The sequence below is a fragment of the Corapipo altera genome, unplaced genomic scaffold (genome assembly GCF_003945725.1).
Source record: "Corapipo altera isolate COAL_440 unplaced genomic scaffold, ASM394572v1 59, whole genome shotgun sequence".
Taxonomy (NCBI): domain Eukaryota; kingdom Metazoa; phylum Chordata; class Aves; order Passeriformes; family Pipridae; genus Corapipo; species Corapipo altera.
In genome coordinates this window covers 4,739,340-4,754,912 of record NW_020884917.1, presented here as the reverse complement: position 1 = coordinate 4,754,912, position 15,573 = coordinate 4,739,340, and the positions used below count along the sequence as shown (strand labels likewise).

At 38.4% G+C, this 15,573-nt stretch overlaps 1 long non-coding RNA gene across 2 annotated transcripts; it reads left to right on the top strand.

The window, feature by feature from the left end:
* The first annotated feature begins 599 nt into the window (after positions 1 to 599).
* On the top strand, positions 600 to 5,397 carry LOC113953154. 2 transcript variants are annotated; one of them, XR_003529759.1, is made up of 4 exons: positions 600 to 646; positions 772 to 858; positions 1,137 to 1,198; positions 4,384 to 5,397. It is a non-coding gene; the product is annotated as an uncharacterized LOC113953154 (long non-coding RNA). The 2 variants fall into 2 exon arrangements; XR_003529758.1 differs by lacking the exon at positions 4,384 to 5,397 and having other exon boundaries at positions 1,137 to 1,482.
* Positions 5,398 to 15,573: the final 10,176 nt, after the last annotated feature.

The window sequence follows — 15,573 nt, the reverse complement described above, 5'->3', positions numbered from 1 at the left end:
TTAAATCCCTACCTCATCAGCCGGAAACCTAAATAGACAACAGACTATTTTTTTTTCAGGGAGTGTAAACAGATAAGTAAGAATTCAGCAATCTGTAATTTAGAATATAAACTTAGCACAATACCCCTGCTAGCATTAATCAATATACTTGTTGATTTACATAGAAACAATACAGATAATGTACTGAATACACTATTCAGGATATAAGAGTTTCACCTGTGGAGAATTTATAGCCCCCGTGTATGCTAAGAAAAAAATGTTGTTATTATACACAGAACTGCAAGGAAACTTGTATTATCAATCAGGCAATAGCATGTCATGTATTTCAGTTCATAAAACTGGCATTTTTAATAAAAGGTGTCAGCTTAATTTAGAGCTTAAACAGAGAACATAGACAAATATTTTCCAATTCATTAGGCCACAGGCCTATAGCATGGAAATAAATTCTTCTGATGAATCCTGTCACCACATTGTAATTCCAACACTGCCGTTTTCTGAAATTAAGCAGACCCATGCCACCCTTTGCTCTGCTGATGTAGCTCCAAATGCTTCACAAGAGTTTCCCAGGACTGGTTGTGATGCTGCATCATACTGGGAGCCATCTCACAGGATGTGCATGGGGAACAGAAGGGGTGTTTTGCCCTGAGTAAGTGGTTTGAGATAAGTTATGAGCTCATGAGTCAGGAAAACAAGCTATTTTCAGTTTATGCTCTCTGCCAGGTTCTCTTCTTGATGCCCACTCACATAAGCATAATTGTTCTGCATTTGTAGCACTGGAACAAGAGCAAGTTTTGAGGACCTGAATATAAGCTGTGGAAGCTGCCTCAATGTAAGGAAAAGGAAAGAAGAAAATCCCAAGTAAGCACTGCAGCTTCTGTGTGTTTGGGAGGGAGGAATTCTATCATGTGCTGCCTGTTGGAGGGGTTTCCCTTCTTTATTGTGCCAACTGGCAAATCTCTTACTGAAACTTCTGTCAGTTTTCAGTATTATTACCGAAAATCAGTTGGCAGTTGTAATCCTTTTGTTTAGATAATTGCAATCCACTGTAGAACAAAAGATTTACATCATCTGCAAAAGTATTCCAGTTTGTAGAAAGTGTATGGAATTCTTTGTTATTGTTGACATTTTCTTTTCAGCCATTCATATTTCTAAAGGAGCAAAAATTTCTTGGTGCAGCTTGCCTGGTGATTGCATTCAGGTTTGATATTTAGAAATAAATATTGCTAAACTATAGCACTGTTGCTAATGGTAGGTGAAGGTTGTCTTGTGTCATGTGAACTGGTCAGAGGGATGGGCACACATCATCTGCATTTTCCCTCTTTTTATGAAACAATACACTGTGAATTGGAGAACACTTCATTTAGCATAAATTGTGCAACAAATGGCTTGCCTAAGGGAAATGGAACACACAGCTTAACCACAAAGATTAAAAATATTTTTTTTCTTTTCAGATCTGGCTAATAATTACACAGTGAATGGTGTCTTTGTTAGCCTCTTCTGCATGCAATGTATACATGCTGTTATTTGTGAAAATATCTTTGCTCTCCTGAAACCCCACTTGGAGTACTACATCAAGGTCTAGGGTCCCCAGGCCATGGACCTTTTAGAGCAAGTCCAGAGGAGTTCACAAAGATGCTCAGAGTGCTGGAGCACCTCTCCTATGAGGACAGGCTGAAAGAACTGAGATTGTTCAGCCTGGAGAAGACTCTGGGCTGACCTTACTGGAGCATTTTCAATATATAAAGGGGGCTCATAAGAAAGACAGAGAGAAAATTTTTACCAAGGCCTGAAGTGACAGGATAATGGGCAATGGTTTTAAACTGAAAGAAGATAGATTTAGGCTGGACATAAGGAAGAGGTTTTTTTTACTGTGAGGTTGGTGAGAAATTGGAAGAGATTGGCCAGAGGAGTTGTGGATGCCCCATCCCTGGTAGTGTTCAAGGCCAGGTTGGATGGGGCCCTGAGCAAACTAGGGCAGTGAGTGGCATCCCTGCCCACGGCAGGGTGGCTGAAACTAGATGATCTGTAAGGTCCCTTCCAATGCAAACCATTCTAATAATTCAAATAATTCTGTAATTCTATGATTCCATGAAAATTAGACTTTTCTTCCATTTATATCTGCCAAGATACTGGGTTCAAAGGGAAAACCATGTGATCCAACATTGGGCACAGTTGTTCTCCATTCTGCTGCCCAACTGCCTTGGCCTCTATGTGAGTTGAGTCGTTATCTAGTTATTATTAGAGAAATTGCCCTAATTTGATATTAAGAGAGGAACTATAATTGAGTGGAAACAAGAAATTAAGGTTCAACAATGAAGGTGTCCTGGAATTAATCTTCCAGTGGGTTTACAAAGTGTCCACAAAAAATAGTACCATATACCCAATTTTTTTCAGTTACTCTGTTTTAGCAACTAATAATATAAGCAGATTTCGCAAAATTTAGAAAATTTGAGTATATGTTTCATATAATTCTCTCCTACGATGAGGAAATGAAAGAAAGTTTATGTGTCAAATTATTGTCTCCCACTATCTTTTAATGAAAGATTTGGTTGCTGAATAAAATGTTCAGATCAGAAACAGTGCTAAGCACAAAGCTTATACTTCTTCCGAAAGAGCTAGAAGTAAAAGTTCTTCTATTATTTCATTTGACGTAGATTTTTTCCTAAAGGTTTGTCACAAGAGCTTTTTAATTTGCTCTATGATTTTAGTGCCATGATAATGGAAAGATAAAAGTAACATCTGTGGTTCCAGTATTTACCAGTGCTATGTTAAGTGATACAGTTTTCTTCATAAGTATTGTAACTTCTCTCGTTGCACAGATCTAAATAGTATTACACATCTCGATCCTCCAGAAAGTATTGTTAGCTAGCCTACAGTAGAATAGCCACTGAATTTTACAGTACTCAACCTAACAATATTATTTACATTCCATTGTTACAGAAATAGTGCACTATGGTTCCTGGTTAGCAGGATTCCTAAGTGAATAATTAATGCTTGTCATTGATTCTTATTAAAATCACTGAAAGTATGCAAATTCTTAAAGCTCTGTATTTTAAAATATTTTCCTGAGTCAGACTTATATACCTTAAAGCAGTGGAAGTATTTTCACTGAAATTAGTAACAACTGGGTAGGAGAACAAACTGCAGTAATAACCATATTTTTTCCATAAGTGGTATGTAGGGACCCTATACTTGCCTTACATGTCTATATATTTTTCTTCTGTTCAACTCTTTTGCAAAAGAGTTGGTGTAGCTGTGCTAATATACTTTTTTTTGTGGGAACAGTTTTAAGTAAGGAGATCTTCAGTTGTTCCTTCTTAAAACAGTAAATAGGTACTTCCATCTTGAAGCAAGGAATGTCTGGTTTTGGTTGGTTATGTTTTTCTATCCCCCAGCCAACATGCAACCTCAAACACACATATGCATTATGTATAGTGTTTAGGGTTTACTTAGTAGAAAGCACGAGTTATATATTCAGTTTTGCCACAAAATAGAAGTCTTTTCTTCCAAAGAAATGTCCACATTTCTGCTATGTCGATTGGCTGAAGAGCATATGTTTGTTTGCAATTTATGTGTTTTGTTGTGCTTTTTTTAAAATTTCATCTTTCTATGATAGTTTGTAGTGAAGCTTTTCCATTTTCTAGTTCTAAATACTTCCTGGGATAAACTAATAGGATGTAAGAAGGAAGATTGTCTTATTCAGTAGCCAAAAATAAACATAATTGGAAGTTTATGGAAGGACATCTTATTGGTCTGGATTTGGATTCAGATTTGTAGTTGTTGTTGATGTGGTGGTGTCTCCTGTAGCGTCAGGCAAGTAGGTGGAATGGGGCAGGTGGTGTAGCTAATTGCCTTAGTGTTTATCACGTCTTGCATGAGGTTTTTAATATCAAGACACAAGATGAATGGATCATTAGGAGTTTGGCAAGAGTGTTTTGTTGGAAGAGTAGCCTAGGAGGAATACCACTGCAATAAGCACAGCATAAAATATAAAGATAAGCAGAAGAGAGAGCATACGATGGCAAAACACACTATTTGTATCAGCTTAAGCTTCTGAACTCATAGTTTGGAGAAATGAAAGCAGCAGTTATTATCTGTCTGGGATCTGCTTGAGTCACTGAACTCTTGTACACGTGTGCACAGACAGAATTTTCATTGCTTTTCATCCAATTGTCAGCAGAAAAGAAATTTTAGGGCACTGTCAGGGCATCGAGCTTGCTGGATTGCATTCACTGAGGTGATTTCCCAATATGTGATATGAAGTGGTTGGCCATTTCAAATTCTTTTTAGTCTCTCACTATCACTACTAATTAAGAGGACTTTATCCTCAAAATATTTTACATATTTTGAAGTAATTTCTCAGCTCTGTTTTTATCTCTTTAGTGGAGTAGTATAGAGGGACACAACCCAGATGTCTGCTAGAAATCTTCTGCTGGATGTTACAGATGCATTTAGGAATCTCCGGCATAACAAGATCTGATAGAGCACAACTACAGTCTCCCTGCCTCTCGTAGGTGCCCATGCAGAAATCCCCCATAAGCCTCCACAAAACATCTGCTTGTGCCACTGTTTGGCAGCACGTATTCATTCCACAATTCTTGCTACCAATGTATTGTTTAGGCATTCTTCTTATGGGTGGTCAATGGCATTTCCATGCGAGTCACTGTATGTGTGTCATTCTAAAGAAGGACATTGCTTAGTTCAAACTTCTTTTTCTGAGAAGAACATTCCTAACAAATTCTGAAAAAGAGTAAGTCTTTCCTTTATCAGAAAATCTCACTTTGTGCTGGTATGAGTGTTGTTTTGTTTGGGAGGGGGTGAGATTGGTGTTTTTGGATCTTTTTAGTTACCAGTTACTTATAGTGAGTATTCTTGCTCTGTTATCATATGCAGTAGGGTTTAGAACAGTGAATGTTATTCGTCTCAATATTTATAAAAATTGCTTTCGATTTTAAGGTTACACAGGCAGAACATATCATACAGCTGGGCTGAATATAATATCCACTGAACTGCTTGTGAGATACAGGATCAGAATCTCACTGAATTATTGACATGGGTCAGAACCAACTCGCTGTCAGTGTGTGTGTGCGTGTGGGGAAGGGCTGGGCCCAGATCTGCAGGTCTGTGGTAAGGCCTGCGCATCAGGCCTGCTGAGGGCACAGGGTACAGCTGGAAGGTCCTGCAGCCCACATGGTGGTTCAGCCCATGAAGAGCCCATGGCATCACTGAAGGTGGTGCAGCCGGGCTGTCAGTCAAGGCAGACCTGCCTGGTAGCCCACCCACACCACGCCCCTGGAGCCTGTGACTGCCTGCAGCACACCTCACTCTGGCCTGGAAGGCACTGACTGGATATCCTGCCTGGGAGGGAAAACTGAACTCAGTAAATACATGAGACTCCATGTGAGCTCTGTCTCTCTCTTTTCTCCTGCTGCCTGCACCACGTGAAACATCAGATCTTGTCTATAACCATTTTTCCTGTCCTCTCTCTCCTTCTGTCTTTCATCTCTCTTTCTTTACTCTTTTATCTGTGTTCTTCTTTTACTCTTCCTTCCCTTGTGGGTAACTTAAACCAAATGAACTGTGTTTTACTAAAGCTGGTATATTGATTATTTGTAGCGGGTTTTTTCTGTGGAATGGGTTTTTTGTGATTAGTGTTTTAGTGAAATATTTTTTGTTGCTTGTATTTTACTCCTGTAAAACCTTTTGCCAAAATATCTTATTTTTCTCACTAAATTAAAAGAATTTCCCTTAGAGAAGTATGTGACTCTTTTTCCAGATGGAAATTCGAGGTTATAATGAATCAAAAGGCTTTTAATAAGTCTTAAATAAAATGTAACCACTCTGGGAAGGTAATGGCTTAAAATCTGGAGTGTAACACATATGTTTAGGAAGTATATGTCTATGTGGTCTCTAGATCTCTACTCTTTCTCCATCTTTCCTCTTCCTACGGTCACCAACTCACCTCTCCTAGTTTTGGTTTTAATGAATCATTTCTATAATTTCAGAGATTCACAGAATGTTCTGAATTGGAAGGGACCCACAAGGGACCCATTGAGTCCAACTTTTAAGTAAATTGCCCATAAAGGGATCAAACCCATGAGCTTGGTGTTATTAGTACTATGCTCTAACCAACTGAGCTAATCTCAAGGTCCTCTTGAAGATAAAATTTTGGACTAATTTTTTTCCTTTTTTATTTTTGTAATTTAAAAAAAATCCTAGCTTTTGTGCTTTTGAGACAGGTATCTATTTATAGCCATCTACTTAATTTCATATGCTTTAAATTAAATCCATCCTGCACAGCTACACAGGATTATACAGCATTTATGACATTTTGACTTACTGAGATCATAAACAGTAACAGAAATAGCAGAAGAATCACAGCTCAAATAAAAACAACTGAAAATGAGAGCAAAAATATGCAGCAAACTGAACAACTGACTGCAGCCCCCATTCCCTGTCCCTGACTTGAACTAAAGGAGAGCCAGAGCTAATTCAAAACTGCAGTTGAACAAATAATCCGTGAAAGATAAAAAGCAGCCCTTTGAAGTTATACAATATAACTCTTGTTTTCCTTCCTGACTATCTTGGGGGCAATTCTCCTGTCAGTTCATTAGAAATGGCTAATCTGCATATTTTGGTATATGAATTGCTGGCAACTATGTTTTGCATAGTTATTTAAATGAGAAAAAGGTTAGCTGAGTAATTGAATGTAATAAGATTCTCCATTGATGATAAACACAGTGGGCCATAGGCCCAAGCTGAGAGGAAGAACTGACCTTAGCAGTTTTACAGTGCTAGTATTAATGTGTAGTGTAGCAAACACCAACTGGGCTCTGCTTCTCATATTCAGAGAAGGAGAAACAATGTAGCATCATGTTATCTGGTGTGAAAATACTATGCTCCAATTTAACTTTGATTAGTATGATCCTAGTGAACAGAAGTCAGGTCAGATCAATTTGAGACCAAAATTGTTTCTCAAGTCCACCTCAAAATGTTAAAGCTGCCTTTGCCCTCACAAGGGTATTTTGAGGATTAATGTCCTGTCAGCACTTTGAAAATGTAAAGTGTTAAGTATATATTATTATAACCCTTTCCATTTATTACTTTTATTGATGGTCTCGTGGTTTCCATGACACTATGTTGATTTGAACGGGATTTTCCTGCAGTGTGCATTTCATCCCATGAAGAGTAAAAAAACAAATAGTTCTTTTTAGGCCTTGTGCCTTGTTGGATAATATCCAGTTACTGGGGGACTTGTTTATGACCCACTATCTCTGTGCTGTGAAAGCCTTACTGCAATACATTATGCAGCTGTTTGTTTTCAACTTTGTTTTCTCAACTGTATAAGCTCTCTGCTGCTACTGAGACCTATGTGCTGCTCCTAACTGACTCCTAAGGGGTTCCTGAGTGAAAAGCAAACTCACCACCCACTGAACTTCTGTATTTTTTACAGTAGGTGCCTTTTTCTCATAGCTGTTCTAGTGTGTTCAAGGAGTGGAGCTGAAGCCAGGCTTGTCAATCACTGGCAATCAGGGAATATCTTGCTTGTTGAAGTTCAGTCTAGTTTTTACTGCATCCTCTGGCATTGGCATTACAACCAGACCTCCTGGTAGCCAAGCTTTTCTCAGGAAAATCCCAAACTTTATTTCAAAATTTTAGATTTACACTTTGGATCTGTAACATGTCTGTCTAACTCCCAGCCAAGTCCCCAGGTGGCATTTACTTTTGGAGCAGTTTGCCTCCCCAGCTCTGCTTTCCTGCAGGCTTCAGGGATCAAGTTAGTCCAAGAAAAGCCACAGGCGTATGAGCCATATGTGCCTTTTGCTTCCTCCTCTGTTGAGAGTCTCAGCAGGAAGGTTGGCCCTGATCTGTCAACAGTGTTCCCTTGGCCTACAGCCTCAACCAGGTAGGTTTTCCTTGGCCCTCATGTCCCCTTAAGAAAAGACATAAAGAGAGTTGGAAGCCACAGCTGCAGGACTGCCAGGCCCCCTCTTACAACAGGCCGTGTGGCAGGGCAAAAGTGCAGCAGGTTGTGCTCGAATGTATGGATGATTTGCTATACAATGCAGACACAAAAGCTATCTAAGTCTGTGTTGTTGTCACGCCTCTGACATCTTTAGGGCCTGCATGAGCTGACATGCTTTTGACTATATCTCTCCACACCTTTCTCCTCAGAGGTCCAGGATGTTTGGTGGTGGACAAAGCCAGAATGTGTTGCAAAGAGTCTTGGACCTACCACCTCTTTAACCTGTCATGTACCTTGCTGAATCATTTCACAGACTGATATTTTCAGGAGAAACACAGATCCACCTTTCTTCTCTGAAATACGGGGGGGGTTTGTATCACATAGAACAGCAGAAAAATGTAGGTTGGAAGGGACCTTAGAGGCTCATCTAGTCCATTCTCCTATTTAAGTCCAAGAAAGGCCCATTAGTTAGTATTCAGCCATGTGGAACATACAATATGGGTTCTTTACCAAAAATCTATCCTCAAAATTTTTTAGACTGTTTTCTTAGCTTAGTTTTGCTCTCTTGTTTAACCTAAGGAGAGAATAGAGTACAGAGAGAAGAGGGGAGGGGAGGGAAAGCTGATAATGCAATCAAGAATGTTTTGTTTAGCACCTTTTGGAATAAAGCAGGAGTGATCAATATTGAAACAGCAAAACCTCAAACGTGATGATTCCTCTAGACCTACAGCTCTCCAGCTCTGTCAAAGCAATTTCACTAAGGCACATGCAGAAGAATTGCATGTAGAGGTAGCTTTCTTGCACAGCTTCAAGGGCCAGCAGCTGACATCTTTGGCTATCGGGACAGTCAACAAAAAGCACATGTAACCCATCTGTATCTTGTGACCTCACCTGTGAGTTGATAAATGATGTAAAGTTCAGAAAGTTCCTTGATCTGTGTGTTCATAGTCCATGTTTTCCATTGTTCCTCAAACTGATGCTGAGATAGCAAAGAAACCCAGGCGCGATGCATGCCACGCTGTCTCTGGGATTATGACTGTCAGATCAGGTGAAAAAAACCCAGATCTTTAATCTTAGACTTGCCAAAGAAGAGAAAAGGATTCCTATTCCCTCCAGGACCAGATAGAATTACAGTACTGTGTAAAGGAAGTAACATTATTCTATGGATCCCAATAGTTAAAAAAAAAAAAAAAAAAAAAAAAGAAAGGAAAAATATAGAAGTAGAAGAACTTTGAGGCTTTTTGGTTTGTTTTATTTTCTGTGTAACTCTAAGGCCATTGTTTAAGTAATATATTCTAACCAGTGGCATGAATTCTCCACAAACAAACACAAATGTTTAGGCAGAAGGTTTGAATCTCTTTCAAGAAAATGAAACTATCTACAACTTGGAATATTAAAGACAATATCCTTAGGATATTGTTCATGTGTGTCAAATCCTGAAATGTCACAAAAGAGAACATTTAACCTTCTTTACTACCTAGAGTAAACCTTACAGTGGGTAACTCTATATTTCTTGTGCTGTAAGAATACCTTCTCTAACAGGACTCTGTCATGTACTGTTAACTCTGACACCTAATCTTCAGAATTGTCATAGTATTCATTCTTAAGACACAGGAGAAATATTTCTTGAACTTACTTAAATATCCAACTAAGTGTTTTACAGTAGTATGGGTTTTGGTATCTGTGGTAATAGAACCACGTCCCACAACCTGATATGTACTGGGCAGTCAGCTGGCCATTGACACATTAAATACCTCTGATGCTGTAAGGTGGTCAAGATCATATTGTATTTTTTTCAGTTTCTTTTTTTCTTACTTTCATATTTTTTTTCTCCCCTGATAGATTTTCATAAAATCTACATTGTTTGAATATACATACATAAAAATTGTTTTCCACCCTTCCACTTCTTTAGATATCCATATGAATCCAGTTCTTACAAACTGTACATGCTAGTGTGAAGGAGAATGAGGTTATTTACCCATGCACATTTTGGCATTTTGTTATTTTAAGAAGTAAGATTCTAAAATCTCACTTTTCACTGGAAAGAAGTATAATCCTGAACAGAAATAAACATCGGTGTCCAAGGATTGAAGTTTGTTCTGGAGTAGAAGCAGTTCTTAGTACTTTTTCCTGAAGTATAGTTAACAAGATTCATGATCCGGGAAAAGATGTCTGAGTTAGTCCAGCCGTACAGATTACATCAGAGAGAATGTTGGAAGGCAGGGGATCCTCTGGTGTCAATGTTGTGAATGGTCAACTTTTGTGCTCATGCACCCAGCACATTGAAACAACACCCCATGGAATGGACTTCTATGTTGTGTTACTTAATTGCAATACATTTGCAGTTGACCAAAGATTAATATTCCTGTGTTTTTGTTTTGCAGAAAGACTGAGATGACGTTTATGTTGTCCCAAATCACTCAGCAACAGTCATTGTAACCATGTAAACCCTTTGATTTTATGTCAGTAAAATATGTTTCTGCCAAATGTTGAATTGGGTCTTTAAAAAAGTTTTTCCACGCTCTGGTCTTTCAGTTAAATAGAAGGCTTTGAATGGACCCCATTTCTGTGTATTTTTAAGTTCTTGCAGTATCAGAGAAGAGACTGTAGATTTCTGTCTTAGCCTTTAAGTATAGAATAAAACAAAGGGATAAATGCAAATCTGACTTTCTGCTTTATGACTATGTAAAAACATTGGGTACAGACAATGAGAGTGATGTATGACAAATGTGAGGAAGATTACAAATCACCATGTGCAATGCAACTTAGTTTGCTCTTTCTTTTTCAAGGAAATCCAGGCAGTTCAGCAAGACTGTCAAGTCTGGATTATAAAATAAATAGTATTAAAAGGAGAAGGTAACACTTGCCATTGTTTCTGTGTTCACTATATTTGTCCAGTCTCTGGAGAATGATCAAATCTCCTTCCAAATAGTAAAATATTTAAAACGAAATAGCTTTAATATATATGTCTGTATATGCCAAGATGGGTCAAATGCTTTATGAAAGAGATGTAGAAGTTCAATATATCTTTCCTTTTACCTTACTTGTTGGAACAACCCCAAGTTATAGTATCACAGAGATGGAAAAGACCTATTAAATTATGCATTTCCTTGCCACTGAAAGTGTACTCTCAGTATATAGTATTTTCTATCTCAGGCTCTTAGGTATCTACCCTTTCACTTGAAGACTGAATTTCACAGCACAATAAAATCAGTGTTGGAAATTTTCCCTACTGCCCCTCCTAAAAATAGGTTTGTTCATTTGTATTGCCTTATTCACACCTGTAAGCCACACTTTTCTGTCCTTCCTTCTTGAGAATTCAACTACCAAACTCCTGCAAATTGTCATGATATATACACCAGACTCTGTGAAGTGAGAAAGTGTAAAAGAAAAATGGGAAATCTGTTTCTAAGCTGAATTTATGGACAAATGGTTACATTTTATTACATGTGAAATATTTTACTCCTCTTTCACAAAATTTCTCATTTGTGTCCATTTATAACTCTTTGGACCAATTGTTATCTTTCTCAGTGTCTTCCCAAATGTTTAAATGACTCAGAAATTAGAAGGGCAATTTCGCTGGTACAGTTCTACACTTGAAATTGTTACAACAGTAGTGCAAATTTGACTTTAGAAATTGCTCAAGATGTGTGTTTCTTTCATGGAAGTGTGCTACCTTGTTTAACACGAGCTCTACTTCCTCGGATCATGGAAAGAGTTAACTTAGCAAGCAGAAGCCCTAGTGAGCATGCTGTATGCGGAGCTGGAAGAGGTTCCCTCACAACTCCATACAGTAAATGTAGTTTTGTGGGCTTTATAACTTGCCTTCGATCACTGCTCTATTCTTTCTTTTCATACTTGAACTTAATAATTTTGATTGTTTCCCTTAAACCCTTCATGGTACATAATGTGAATTGTATATGAATAGTTAAAAAAGACATTTGAAAGGCACAAAGAAGTTAGATGCAAACATTCTAAATCTTGTTGTTGGAGAAGGGCTGTATAGTTAATTAAAAAAAAAAAAAAGGAGGAAGCCTCCACCAGTTTGCATGGGAATTTGTGGGACGGCTGCCCGTTGTTAAATTAAGTTCATCTATTAATTTCCAAGTATTTTCACCAGACTACTTACTCTACTTTTTGCAGTGGATACCAGCCAGGTTAAGGATTTATAGCCTTCTATGGCTACTCTTACCAACACATAGCTCTTGAGGAGGTGTTCAGTGTGTATAAAGAATCTTTAAAATAAAACTTGTTTGCTGTAGGCATTCACTGCTCTCTCTTTCCTTTCTTTCCTTTCTCTCTGCCTCTCCACTACCTTAATTTTTGTATGGACTTGGCTTCTTTGTTCTTTCATGACTAATATTACCATCTGTGACATTACATACCAAGATAGCAATGCAACATATTAAGCACAGGAAAACCCGGAATGTTTGAGCTCATCCAAGCATTTGTTGCTTAAAGCTCCAGCATTACTTGTAGCCACCTGAAGCATCCCAAAGTTTCTAAAAACACATTGCAGTAAATCAGCAGGTTTCTGTGTTGTTATTGAAATAGAGATATAAGACCTTATTGGACCTGCCTTCTTGAAAACAATCTCGGCAACTTATTTGCAGTTTTATTTCTCACTAAAGGCTCGTAAAAAGAGCTTTCATTTTTATGGCATTAGCCTAACTACCACCTAGGGCAACTCACTTTGGGAACTCCTCAACTCACTTTTTTCAAGATCTCTTACTCTACAAGAAACGTACCACTCCTAGATCATATGACCTATGACCATAGCCTGTGTGGACTATGCTCTCATGTATCAGGGGTCCAACAACCAGGCTCCTAAATAAGTGCTCATCTGCCAACTTCTACCCTTCTAAGGATGGGGAAGGGACAGCAGGTGTGAAATGTATCAAGACAAAAAATCATGACATGGACAGGTCTCAAGATGCAAGATCAAAATCAGAATGAAGGTCTCTCCTTGTACTGCTTCTCTTATACTTCTAGACAGATCCAAATCTTATTTACCTAATAGGCATTGCAGTAACCACCAAGATCTGATATTCTGAGAGACAGCTCTTTCCCTCCCATTACTGATTCTTCAGACAGTGAGTTGCTTCACTGTTTATCTGAAAACCTGTAGTTATCTGCAGACATCAACCTATCCAGTTTTAATTTGCATTAATAATTTTCCGCTTCAAGTTCTAGTACTTGCATGTAGAATTCAATATTTTATAATTGTATGTTCACACTATATCTTAATTGCATTATTGCATTCTACTTATTAAAATAAAAGGGATATATATAGAGCGCATAGTAATAATAAAATAATGAATAATAAAGGCCAATGAAAAGTTAGGAGTGTTTCTGTGTTTTAAGTCTGTTATCTCCTTTCTGATTTGTCCAAATTGCCCACTAGCACACGTGAGGTGGGAACAGGCTTCCTCCCCTTATCTGCTCTGCCTGTAGTACCCACAACTCCTAAGGGCCAAGGAGTTTATGAATCTACTCCTCATAGTGCCATGAAGGTAGGTTGACATTATGCAGGAGTCATAATGTCAACATTATGAACAACTCAGGGAACAACTGAGATTAGTTCCATTGGATAGAACATGGTGCTAATGACACTAAGGTCATGGTTTTGATCCCTGTATGGGCCATTCACTTAAGAGGTGGACTTGATTCTTGTGGGTCCCTTCCAACTCAGAATAAATACTCTGTGATTCTGTGAAACATACAACTTCTGTAATTAAGGTGGATCCAAAGCTGCAGTTTTTTTCTCTCTTACTAAGTTAAATAGGAAACCAGAAAGGAAGACTTGACTTTTACAGTAACTTAATTAACTTTGATTTGATACTAGGCTAGGCAAGCACAGAGATGCAATGGCAAGTTGCAAGCTAACCTTGCTAAAACACCTTTCCTGTGTTTTGATATACAAAATATGTGTGGGTATGTGTGTTATAACACAATATTTGTATATTATTTTTAATTGTCCTCTGTCTGGACATTTACAAGCCTTTCTTGTCTTACATGACAAATAATCTAGTAGTTTCCTGTTGAAAAAAAGCAAATAAATGTAAATATTATTTCTGTGTAAGTCATAGAAATGAGAGAAATACTAGAGAAGAGAGATATAAAAAGAACTATGGTAATGCTACTATAAGGATTTGTCAATTTGATTAGGCATTATACACTTGGAAAAATATGTAATAGTTGTATTACTCAGAAGCAGGAAAAAGTGAGCTGGAGCAAGGAGAACTGGAAGGGCAAAACAAAAGGGAAGAATAGAGAACAGGGAAGGAGAGAAAGTGTGCTTCAACAGAAATCCTCTCAGCTTTTGCCCTGGGTCTGCAATCAACCTTACAGGGCCAAAATGTTTGATAGTAGTGATATCACTGGCCTGTGTTTTGTATGGATACTTGGTCATTTATGACGACTGTGTTGATACATCATATGGTATGTGATTTATAACAACTGTAGGGTAACTGATATTCCTCTAAGCAGGAATTTAAGGATAACCGATGTGCACATTAGATAAATGTGTGCAGACTCACACGTGCTCAGAGTGCACCCATAGGACTGTATATGAAAATCTGTCTCTATAGAAATTGACAGAAATATAGGTGATGACCCAAGTGTGGATACATTTTCAGTCTGTAGCACACATGTATTAAAATATGTGTGTAACTTACTATAGTTCTTTGCATTACAGTAAGAGATATAGAGTGATACAGAAAGTGCATTCAGTATTCAGTTTGTGTATGTTTTTCAGTCCTATCTATTTCTTGTAGCTTATAGCTTTAAACATTTGCTGTAAGGGAAATACTGATGTTATAGCTATAGATGACTCAAAAAGACAAGTGGCTAACTTCTGCTGTCCACCTGTGTGACCCAAAACCACCTTTGGGCACAGTTAAAGATGATAGTAGCTTCTGTTTGTGTACTGTCTTTCTGGTTCAGGTCTTCGGTACCCCACCAGCTGAGATCTTACCCAAGGAGATGGGGGTAGATGCTTTGCATGGCGGAGTTGTAGAAAAACCTTCAGCAATGAACCACATTGCTCACCACACATCAGATGTTTCTCACCCCACTGCTACCCCCTCCCTGTGGACCCCAGAGCAGGGCAGATGAAGCACAGGAGGCTTTCCCCTTGCTGTAGTCGTTTCTGGCCCTACATGCCCGTGGGGAAGCAGCAGCAGCCCCTGTGGAGATGGGGCTGGGAAAGGCAGGTGTTGTTCCCACAACCAGAACCCGGCTCCCAGGGGTAGAAAGTGGGGGTCAGGAAGTTAAGAAAGGTCGGCCAAGTCCCACTGGCTCTTCCTAATCCTTTTTTCCACACACAGCCCCTTGAAACTCCCTTGATTCCTCCCAGTGCAGTGTCTGGGGGAGTTGCTCTACTGCTGCAGGATTCAATTTATTTTTCTCGCTTCCAAACTATGCTTCTGCAGAGTCTCAAGCCAGTTTTGTTTCAGCTTGTGTCAAGCAACACACAGGAGAGATGTGGCTCTATTACACTGATTTGTTTTTCTTTTCCTTCCTTTTTTTAACCTTTTTTTTATTATTATTATTTTGACAGGAAATCTTGCTTCTTTTTCTCTTGCATAAGTATGATGTAACCCTGT